At 35.5% G+C, this 12728-nt stretch overlaps 1 pseudogene; it reads right to left on the minus strand.

Annotated features, from left to right (window-relative positions):
* Positions 1 to 3874: 3874 nt before the first annotated feature.
* On the minus strand, positions 3875 to 4678 carry LOC149151295 (carbon catabolite repressor protein 4 homolog 4 pseudogene; annotated as a pseudogene).
* Between the last annotated feature and the right edge of the window lie 8050 nt (positions 4679 to 12728).

Here is a 12728-nt window from a genome sequence, read left to right on the forward strand (position 1 = left end):
GATAGCTATGGTCAAGCTTCAAATTTATGTAGCCAAAATTTGGTCAAAAAACCTGCAATCAACCCTAGTCAAAATACCCAAAAAATTTCGATCTCTCCACATAAAATTTTGACTTTCAAAAATCAAAATTTTGCAAGTCAAAGTGTGCCAAAATGCCAAGTCAAACTAAGTTAACGGCTACCCAATCACAAGTTCAATACAGAAAATTCGAATGCCCTTCTTCCCTTTGCATGTGTGAGCTTGGCTTCCTAGCTTTAGACCTATATGAACCAATCAGAAGAGGGGAGAGAGAGAAGATATGATGATGTGATGTCCAAATGAGGTTGCCTTGATGTGTATTTATATGCTTCTTTGGAGACCCGAATATGACTTTAGGCCGACCTGAAATTTTGTGTACTTGCGTTTTTTCTATTAAAAGTAATATTTTTCCTTGACTAAATTAAAATTTTCGAAGGGCAAAGAAGGTCTTCTCTAGATGAGGAAGGTTGTCCAAAGGAGGCAATTTGTCCCTGAGCTTCCAAATTAACTATTTGTGGCCCATAGGCTACTAAGTTGCACACATCCTATCTATGTGCTCTACCTCCTATCCCTTCTCATTATTTTTTTCTCATTTATGGAACAAAGGCATTCAAAAGAAGGGAACCCCTTTTCCTCCCAGTGGCCTGGTTATAACATAGCCAAATAATCTACTAATGGTTAGGTTTGACTACCTCAACTCTTAACCATAGTTACAACATACACTCTTCTAGATTCCTCTACATCATAATCACGTGGCTAGCCTCTTTTTGATGAATAATGGGCACTCACGTGGAATCCTCTTGAACTATGGTGGTGAAAACAAGAAGGTCAACTTCTGAGTGGCATAACATTCACATACAGACTCTGATTGACACAATTCTTATGCCATTGGAAATGTCTCTATGTGTAGAATAGCATGAAAAGATATTGCGCTAAAGAAGAAAAGTTTTACCCCCAAAAAACATCATTTGATGCCTCAAAACAATCTCGGAATGTTTCAGACCCTGTTTTTCCAAACTAGGTCTCGCCGATAAAAATAATCCCATGAGCTAATTCCTCCACTTTTTCCACTCTAGAAGCATCGATATGTACGGAAATCAATATAATGATCCAATCCGGATCACCCCCATGTAGTGCCCCACTCTAGTTGACTGATATTGATATGACATTAACATTTATTTAGCCCTAAGACCCACACTTTATTCTTTGAGGACTTCAGGTTGAGGATCCAGACATATGACTCTATTATTAGTGGTTGTGATGTTTATGTATGTTCTACATTGATATTATGATGAAAATAGCATTAATGGTTATGCATGTTCTATATTGATATGATGATGATCGTAGCATCAATGGTTATGCATGTTCTCTATTGATATTATGATGATTGTAGCATAAATGGTTATGTTTAGTCTCTATTGAATTTATGATGATGATAACAGTAAAGGATACGTATGCTCTCTCTTGATATCATGATGATGATAACTTTGACGGATAGGTATGTTTTCTATTTATGTTACGATGTTGATAGCTTTGATGGATATATATGTTTCCATTGATGTTATGATGATGATAGCCATGATGGATGTGTCCCCTTTGTCGCCTACTTGTGTTAGTTCTGGTTCACAATAAACAACGATGTGAATAACTAAGTGATATTGATGATGCTATTATGACAATGACTAACACTGAGAAACATTGTTATTGATGATTATTGAGTATGGTAGGAATCCACCAGAGGCACTCGCATATGACCAGTTGACGACATCTGGTTTGATGAAAATTTATATTTTGTCTTTGAAATTCTAAGTCAATTTTGAAAACCTACTATATATGTTTATCTATATTCTGATGATATGTTAGTGGTTGCAGGCACAAATTAGTTGTTTGGCTGAATGACTCGCATATGGGTGATGGGGTTGTACAATTGGATGGAACTGCATGGGAGGGGTGGGACAGTGCCCCTGATCTCACTCACTAGCACTCCTGTCGTGACTTGGGATGGAAATGTTCAAACACCTTCACCTGGAATATCACAATGTCATGAGGGCAGGTCCCAAAGTTGGGTCGCTCATGAGGATTTTACCGGGGTGTGCACATCAAGGCAGATTCCTTGATCCCCGGCACCATTAGTCTCACTATAGCAGGCAACATAATAAATGATGATGGTCTCTATCATTGCACCTATACTTTCCCCTTGTAGCCACTAAATTCTTGAAGGGCAAGTGGTGTGGCACCCCTGGAACTTCAAAGGAATTTCTTGAAGGGCACGACCAACTTGGCACCCTTAGCATCATAAATAAACTGTTAGGTGTGGCACCCTTGGAACTTCAAGGGAATTTCTTGAAGGGCATGACTAACTTGGCACCCTTGGCATCAAAAATAAACTGTTAGGTGTGACACCCTTGGAACTTCAAGGGGAGTTCTTGAAGGTAAATTAATAAATATAATCAAGATATGAAAAACCAGGTAAATTCACATCAAGGGTAAATGATGTTAGAGACTGAGCTAATTAAATCAAGAATAAAACTTGGGTTAAGAGGATCATAGGAAGAAATAGAATATTTTACTTAAAAACTCTACCCTTCCCATGTTGGAAAATATTAGGTAGATAATGAAATTTAATTAGGTAAAAAGGGGGAAGAGAGACATAAATGTAAGGATAAATATTAATCCTAAAATAGTTAAACCTAACTAAGAGAAGATGATGGTGAATTTAAAATAAGATTAATAAATTAAATTTTAGAGAAATTTAGAGAACTTCCATGTGGCAACAACCAACATAAGAATATCCATCTAAGATATAACTTGAGTTAAATTAGGGAGTAGATAGGGGATCAAATTGACTTATCAATTGACTTCAGTAATGAACACAAATTAAGGAGTAAAAAAAAAGAAATCAAGAGACAACTAGGAGAAGAAATAGGAATCTTGTTAAGGTGAGGAAAAATATTATTTTTAAATTAAAATTAAAGTAAATAATTTTGGAGATCCTTGATGAGAGAGCGACACATGGGTGGGTGAATAATCAAACTATTGAATTATCAAAAATAATAATTATACATAAAATGCCAAGTGTCACCTATGAGAACTGCTATAAAAGAAGGGGCAAGCCATGGGAGAAAAGACTTTTTTTTTACCCTATTGTTGGATGGAGGAGACAATGCCAGAGTAGTGACTACGAGCTATAGTGAGTTTGGTGAGGTAGAGGACTTTAGAGGGGACTCTTGAGCCAAGGAGTGCTCTCCTCTACCAGCGATTTACATTCCTCCATTGTACAACCCCATTGCAGCTCGGGGGTCCACGGGGAAGGAGAATACCCAAGGAGTAGGCTAGGAGGTCAACCGGTGTGTCATTGCATTCGGATTAAGCACGTCGACATTTACACTTGGAGGCGACCGAAAACGAAAGAGGGCAAATAGCAGCAAGTCAGGTTTGAATCTCGTCTCCTGGTGAACGGTACCTATGTTGTTATAGTATTCTTTTGTATGCCTTCATTATGGTTTTAGCTAATAACATGTAAACTAGATGATATGTTCAATAAAGTGAAATTCAGGAAAGTTTTATATAATTCTTAATGATTTTTGAGTTCCCAACGCTATTTTCTTATGGTTGTATTTTTAGTATTTAAAAAAATTATAGGGTTGGTCCTTACATTTGGTATCAGAGCTATGTAGAACCCTTGAGACCTATGGGCCCATGCATGCATGACTATTTAGTTAAATATCTACTACATTCTACCCTAAAATTATAAGAGTAAAATGCAGATAATTATAAACAGAAATCCAAGTAATATGTTTTAGTTAAACACAAGTCCAGGAAAAATGGAAACAGCCAATGTGTGCCAAAACGTACTTCATATATTTGATTGAGTATAAAAACAAGTCTGGTACAATATGAATGTTTGGTACAACTGAATCTTTCTGATTGCATCATTAAATTGAGTAACATGTAATAGAAGATACTTTTCTTGTGCAAGCTTTACATCTGCCCAATCTGGATCCCAGTAAATATGTGTGTTTGCAAGAACAATCACGTGGTGCGGGGGCTCTAGAAGTTTGAATGTTGTTAATAGTCTAACACAATTCTGCTTCAATCTCACCCCAGGGTGATTTGGATCTCCTCTATCTTCTGGTAAATCAGTTTGTGGGGATCCTGGCAGTCTACCTTTGCTGTTATTGGTACCTAAATTTTCTTCATCTTTCACCTTGTCTGAAATTTTCTGGATCTTCATTAGAAAGTACAAGGTCATTATAATCACTGGTCTCTTCTAAAATTAGCTCTGCTCGCTCGCGCTTATAAAAGATTCCACAATCATCACGCTTGCATCCACTTCGTTGGATATATGCACTTGAATACCCTTCTTTGTCCATGTTTCCTTCATAAAATGTTTCAAATTCATCTAACTCTTGTAGACATAAGAAGTTAGCCTCCAAACTTTTTAGTAGTGCTAGGAGAGATTGTGAGCGTGCCTTCCATTTCAGGCAATGTGATGGAGAGCATGGAAATAACTTGCTCTTTACATATACTTGAGCAAGAACATTGTATGAGACAATGCGGATAATGGACCCCTCTGATATGTTTTTGACAGCCCATTCCTTATTATCCACGGGAATAAATTCAGGAAAGCATGGTGAGACTGATCCTGTCATTGGTCTTGAAAAGGAATAGGGATTTAAGAAGTTAAAAGGCATAGGGATTCAAGAAGTTAAAAGAAATCGCTCAAACCACATTAACTTTGAAAGACATTTAAGAATTGTAAACAAATTAGAAACTCAAAACTGTGAAAAAAAAAAAATGCTAAGTTTTAGGAAAACATGCTCAGTTACTTTTCCGTATTTAAATAATAACACAACGGAATAATATGCATGCTAACCAAATTGCTGCGATGAAAACGCTCAAAATTGTTTGAAATAACAACTTTTACACCCTGCAACATTGGACCCTTTGCAACCCAATCTCGAGAACTTCCACTACCATATTCAGTGCCAGCAAGAGCATATGCAACTACAAGTGGAGGAGAAGCAAGGTAGTTTTCCCGAGTCAAAGGATAAATACGGCCTTCAAAATTTCTGTTGCCAGACAGCACAACTGACGCAACTAAATCACTTTCAACAATAGCAGATCTCACAGATTCATGAAGATCTCCTTGATATTAATGTGATTAAACGTGCTAAATTTACTTCTCTTCCTTCGTTGTGGTCAATCGTGAATACCCTCAATTGATCTCGTCATGGTCATAAAAGATCCAATAATCCATTTAAGAGCTGGAGCACAATTACATGGAGTTATTTTATGTGTAAAAGCATTGCAGAGAGGTCACTCCAGGGGAGAGAGAGAGCAAATGAGTTCTGTGTGACCATGTTTGGGGAGGGTAGTTACACAAAACAGCGCCAAATTTTTTTCCCTTCATTGATTGGGGCCTGGCATGTGAGGACCATTAATGTTCAACATCTCATAGGGCTCACAATTAATGCTGACAATTCCAAAGCGTAAGAAACCTTAAATCGCCATACAACTGGCAAGGATCTAGATCCATTGATATATCAAAACTATAAATATTCTAATCCTTTAAACAATGGTGTAAATCGTGAATAAATATGAAGTTGTGACACTTTTTGGAAGCTTTTTCGGTGAGTTTTTCCGGTCAAAATCCGGCAGCAATTTATTGGAATCGCAAGTTTGATAGGTTTCTGCACAATCAAAGCATCCCAGGGGTTTTTCAGGGTGCTGAATCCAAATATGCAGTTAAAAAACCATTTTAACTGCAACAAATCAAGATTTAACCTCAATTTCTTGATTCCGTCACCAGAATCTCCAAAATCGCATTATAGACAACTCCAATAAATATTCTACTTATTTCAGATTTTTGACCATTCATTTCAACTTTCTTTCAGATGGATGGGAACAACCCAGAACGCTGTAATTTATCTCCGAACTTGCGCTTAAATAAACTCATAGGCTTTATATATATATATATATGAGAAAGTTTCCACATGCATAAGTCAACAGTTTCTTTCCATAAAATGGGGCAAAGTCATGAGCTATATGCTGAAAAATGGCCTTCAAAAAGGTTGAGTTCGAGATCTTGCTCTTTCTCAATTTCAGTCATATCTACAGTGATATCTGTCTCTTCATCACCATCCATATTTGACAACAGGTCGAAAAGAATGGTTTTGCTCCTCTTACTCCTAACTTTTTGCAAATTCTGTCCAACAGAACAGGAAACTACCCTCTTTTGCAATTCCATTCTGATTCCTAAAAAGAAAAAAAAAAAGAAAAAAATGGCTTTCTCTGGAATAAAAAGCGATTTTGAATTCCAACTTTAGGGCGGCAATGAAAGTGTGTATTTTTTTTCCAGGGCTTCTTCCCATAGTGACCAAATTCGGCCGAATTGACGAAAATAAATAAATAAATAAAATCCGAAATTGAAGTGTTCGATTCGGTTTGGAGACTAATAATTCGAAGTTCGGTTCAGACATTCACTTCATGCATACATACAAGGTGGGCAGGGTAAATTCAGTTCATAGTTAAATTTTCCTTGGATAACAGAAAACGTAATTAATCTTTTATCGGCATGTATTTGTTAATTATGGTGTATAAAATGCTGAGAATGTCCTGTAATCACCAAATCGATGGCGGAGGGATAGTGGGTAGGAAATAGTAACTAATTGTGACTTGGTATATTTTCTATTTTTCAATTTCAGTATTGCCCAGCAGCGTCTTTTCTTTTAGCTTGAACCTTCCATTTGTGAAGGTGAGCACAGTCTATAAACTATAATTATTATTTTTTTAATATAGAGAAATTCAAATAAATAAATTTAGAATATTTAATTTTTAAATATGTATTAATTATAAAACAGCTTAAAATAAAACCAAAAGAGGTTTTGAATAAAAGAGTGCAGTGTATTAATATTTTAAGCTGCACTCTTTTATTAGTATACTGTCAAATTTTTTCGAATTTAAATTTTTCAATGAAATTTTTATTGTATCGAATCGAATTCGAATTTGTAATTGGTAACTATGCTTCTTCCTCATTGTTGGTTTGTTTGAACCTTATTACTAGGTAATAGATTCCTTTATAGGTTGAAATAAGGATTAAAATCCCTACATCAAATGAATGAAAATATGGGTAATTTCAAAATATAAAGTGGAAGACAATAAATAAGAAAATATAGGAAAAATTCATGATAGTGCAAAGGTGAAAAGGCGGAAACAAATTTAGCAGTGAATGCGGGAATTAACTAAGTTAGGTGGGCTGTAAGTTGAACTAATTAACGAAGTTATATGGACTGTAAGTTGAACTATAATTATTATTGTGCTGGAATTCAACCAAATTAAGAAAATTAATGTGTTGGAAATTAACCAAGTTAAGAAAATTTGTAGGTTGAACTACAATTATTGATGATGGGCTACTCTCCATATCTTTTTTTTTTGAGATTGTTCCTATCCTCCCCAATTATCCAGTTAATATGTAGATAAAAGTTCTTATAAAATTTATTAAATATGCCCTTTAATAGTGAAAATAATTTTTTAGAGGGAGCAATATTAATTTTTAATTACAAATTAGAAATAATATAGATATATTAAAATGATGTGTTTTTTTTTTTGTTTTTGTTTGAATATTGTAACTTTTTACGACCGAGGTTTAAAGTTACAAAATAATGCTGAGTCTAAAAGTTTTTAAGGAATCTATTTTTACTAAACTGTTAATTATGGTCATTCACAAATAATAATATATTGGATTTGATATATATGGTAATAATGTTCTGTAAGTTATAAAAATACTAATGTACAAATTGGTCATATACCACGACTCCTTTAAATACAACATCAATAATTTTCTTATCTAAAATTACTCAACAACTTGCATAAATTTTGGTGGGCATTAACCATGGTAAACCACATATTGACATTTTTACTCAAAGTTAAATTATGCCAAAAAAAAAAAAAATTGCATAAATAATGGTGGGCAATAACTCTTGGTAGATATGCTTCTTTACGTGAATGTAAATAATATCTCAAATAACTATTGCATTGTTCTAGTCATTTAATCCTCATGGTTGTGCTAGTTTAACATTCTCAAAATCATTACATTATTTTAATTATTTAATTACTTTACCATATAAATAATGGAATTGATCATTATATATTCTTTCATTATTAATACTTGTTCTTAGATATCTTATGTACTAAGATATAACATTGTGTCATACCATACACTTTTAGCTATATAAGCATTACAAATTAATTATTGTTTGGAATTGGTATCCCTATAATACATACATGTAATATAATAATTACCCTATTCTAGTCATATGCTATATAAAACAATATTTATCTATGCTTATTATTAATATTAGTGTTTTTGGTACTTCCATTATTAAAATCATAAAACATTAGAATCTTATTCTCTCTGTCTTTTTACTAATGACAATCTCAGTTTATGTTATGATAATGATACCAACCACCTCTACCATTTACATGACATAATGTAGTCTAAGCCTACTATGCTGAGTAGATTGACTGTATTCTTTTGATTAAATCTTATAGGAACGTTTGAAATTGATAGGTGAATAATATAATCAAGAACCTATAAATGCATAAATTGTTCCTTTGTAAGTATACTACCGAGCTCCAAAGAAAGAACACGAAATTCATTTGGACTAAAAAATGTGAAGAGGCATTCCAAAGGTTAAAGGTGTTATTAACGACAACACCAATTTTGAAATTTTGAAGGTGCCGGATATGGAACAAGAATTTTTGGTTTGCACTGATGTCTCCAAGGAAGGGTTGGGTTGTGTGTTGATGCCAAAAGGAAAAGTAATAGCTTATGCATTAAGGAAACTTAGAACCCACGAAGAAAACAACGCAACCCATGATCTAGAAATGGCAACAATTGTTTATGCACTAAAGATTTGGAGACACTAACTTCTAGGAAGGAAGTTTGATCTTAGGACCGACCATTGTGGGCTACAACACATATTTACTCAAGACTACTTAAATTCAAGACAAAGACGATGGTCTGAGCTAATTAGTGAGTATGATTTTGATATCACTTACATAAAAGGAACGGTAAATAGGGTGGTTGATTCTTTAAGTAGGAGACCTAGGATATTTTCAGTGATTCCCTTAAAGACAAATTTGAGGGAGAAACTGCTTGATTTACAATTTAAAGAAACCTGGTACCAAGAGGTTAGCAAAAGTTTGAGGGAGGAGGAAATGAGGGTCCAAAAATATGAAGAATACTCCCTTGATAATGATGGGCTACTATGATTTCGGGGGAGGATATATGTACCACCAAATGAAGATATATGCCCGTTAATCTTGAATGAAGCACATCGCACAGTATACATGGCACACCCTGGTGTCAAGAAGATGAGTGTGGACCTGAAACCACTCTTCTTTGGAAAGGGATGAAGAAGGACATCGTAAACTTGGTAGCAAGATGCTTAGAGTGTCAACGAGTAAAATTTGAACACAAACATCCAACAAGATTATTGTAACCCCATGAGATACCAAAATCTAAATGGGAAGTTATATCAGTGGACTTCATTATGGGACTACCAATGACCTCTAGAAGACATGATTCCATATTTGTAGTGGTGGACATGTTGACTAAGAACACCCATTTCATACCAGTTATGCTTACATATAAGGCACCAGAAATGGCCAGAGTTTTTATTAATGAGATTATGAGATTGCATGGAGTGCCTAGGAAGATCATATCTGATAGGGGAGCAGTGTTTACAGTGAGGTTTTGGACCAGTTTCCAAGAATCCTTGGGAACCTAGTTGAACTTCAGCATTGCTTATCACCCTGAGACAAATGGGTAGACAGACAGGACTAATCAAATCCTCGAAGACATGCTTCAGATGCGTGTGATGGACCAAAAAAAGAGATAGGAGGAGTTTTTACCCCTCATGGAATTTGCTTTACAATAATAGTTATCAGAGTTCCGTCAAGATGGCACCATTGAGTTCTTATACCAAAGACCTTGCAGAACACCTCTCAGTTGGGACCGACTAGAGGATCGAGTATTAATAGGACGAGAAGTGGTGAAAGAGATGGAAGAACAAATGACTAAGATTAAGGGAAGGCTAAAAGAAGCACAAGATTGACAAAGGAGCTACGTTGATGCTCATCTGATAGACCAAAGTTATGAAGTGGGAGATAGGGTGTCCTTGAGAGTAAGGCCACAAAAAATTTCTATAAGATTTGGAAAGGGAGAAAAATTGTCTCCACGGTTTGTGGGACCTTTTGAAATCTTAGAAAGGAAAGGGTTGGTGGCATATAGGCTTGCCTTACCTCCATATATAGAGCATATGCATGATGTGTTTCATATTTCTATTTTACATCGTTATATTTCAGATCCTTTGCATGTTATTGACTTTGGTCATTTGCAAGTTTCAAACTAGCGAACAATAATGGCCGAACCAGTTCACATACTGGACCAGTGAACTTTGCATCTTAGACGACGGTTAGTGGACTAGGTTAAGGTCCAGTGGGACAATTATAATCCCAATTCAGCTACTTGGGAGGATGCCGAGGAGATGCGTCACCATTTTCCTTATCTATTCCAAGGACTTCGAGATGAAGTCTATTATTAAGAGGGGGTGTATGTAGTGCCCCGCTCTAGTTGACTGATAGTGATATGACATTAACATTTATTTAGCCCTAAGGCCCACACTTTATTCTTTGAGGACTTCAGGTTGAGGATCTGGACACATGAATCTATTATTAGTGGGTGTGATGTTTATGTATGTTCTAGATTGATATTATGATGAAAATAGCATTAATGGTTACACATGTTCTATATTGATATTATGATTATCGTAGCATCAATGGTTATGCATGTTCTCTATTGATATTATGATGATTGTAACATAAATGGTTATGTTTGGTCTCTATTGAATTTATGATGATGATAACAGTAAAGGATATGTATGCTCTCTATTGATATCTTGATGATGATAACTTTGATGGATAGGTGTGTTTTCTATTTATGTTACGATGTTGATAGCTTTGATGGATATGTATGTTTCCATTGATGTTATGATGATGATAGCCATGATGGATGTGTCCCCTATGTCACCTACTTGCATTAGATCTGATTCACAATGAACAATGATGTGAATAACTAGGTGATATTGATGATGTTATTATGACAATGATCAACATTGAGAAACATTTTTATTGATGATTATCGAGTATGGCAAGAAACCACCAGAGGCACTCACATATGACCAGTTGACGACACTTGGTCTGATGAAAATTTATATTTTGTCTTTGAAATTCTAAAGTCAATTTTGAAAACCTACTATATATGTTTATCTATATTCTGATGATATGTTAGTGGTTGCAGGCACAAATTAGTTGCTCGGTCGAATGACTCACATATGGGTGATGGGGTTGGACAATTGGATGGAACTGCATGGGAGGGTGGGACAGTGTCCCTGATCTCACCCACTAACACTCCCATCGTGACTTGGGATGGAAAGGTTGAAACACCTTCACCATGAAGATCACGATGTCATGAGGGCAGGTCCCAAAGTTGGTCGCTCATGAGGATTTTACCGGGGAGCGCGCATCAAGGCAGATTCCTTGATCCCCGACACCATTAGTCTCACAATAATAGGCAACATAAGAGATGATAGTGGTCTCTGTCATTGCACCTATACTTTCCCCTCATAGCCACTGAATGCTTGAAGGGAAAGTGGCGCGGCACCCTTGGAACTTCAAAGGAATTTCTTGAAGGGCATGACCAACTTGGCACCCTTGGCATCACAAATAAATTGTTAGGCGTGGCACCCTTGGAACTTCAAGGGAATTTCTTGAAGGGCACGACCAACTTGGCACCCTTGGCATCACAAATAAACTGTTAGGCTTGACACCCTTGGAACTTCAAGGGGAGTTCTTGAAGGTAAATTAATAAATATAATCAAGATATGAAAAACCAGGTAAATTCACATCAAGGGTAAATGATGTTAGAGACTGAGCTAATTGAATCAAGAATAAAAATTGGGTTAAGAGGATCATAGGAAGAAATAAGATATTTTACTTAAAAACTCTACCCTTCCCATGTTGGAAAATATTAGGTAGATAATGTAATTTAATTAGGTAAAAAGGGGGAAGAGGGACATAAATGTAAGGATAAATATTAATTCTAAAATAGTTAAACATAATTAAGAGAAGAGGATGGTGAATTTAAAATAAGATTAATAAATTAAAATTTAGAGAAATTTAGAGAACCTCCATGTGGCAACAACCAACATAAGAATATCCATCTAAGAGATAACTTGAGTTAAATTAGGGAGTATATAGGGGATCAAATCTTTGTAGAAATTCCCAGTGTAGATCACCTGATAGTGCAATTTACTAAAGCAAAATACTTGATCTACTTCTACAAACAAACTTGCGGAAGCTTAATCGATTTTGAGAAATATCAAATAGAACACATATAACATATGAAGAGAAATCAATCACACATGAACACAGAAGAATACTGTGGGGAAAGCCTTAGCTAAAAACCCTGATCTCTGTATTATCATACAAGTGGAAATATCTTTGGATTACAAAAAGCTTTAGCTCACAAGCTATCCAGCTCTCAGTACAATCCCTCAATGCTGCTCATAGACTGAATAGACACAACATATGTCTTCCCTCAGTCCAAGCCTCATATTTCCTTGCAGTTTCTCCTGGGTCCTCTG

This window comes from Pinus tabuliformis, chromosome 9 (assembly GCF_031772625.1).
Source record: "Pinus tabuliformis cultivar Carrire ecotype Pingquan chromosome 9, CPIR1, whole genome shotgun sequence".
NCBI classification, from domain to species: Eukaryota; Viridiplantae; Streptophyta; class Pinopsida; order Pinales; family Pinaceae; genus Pinus; species Pinus tabuliformis.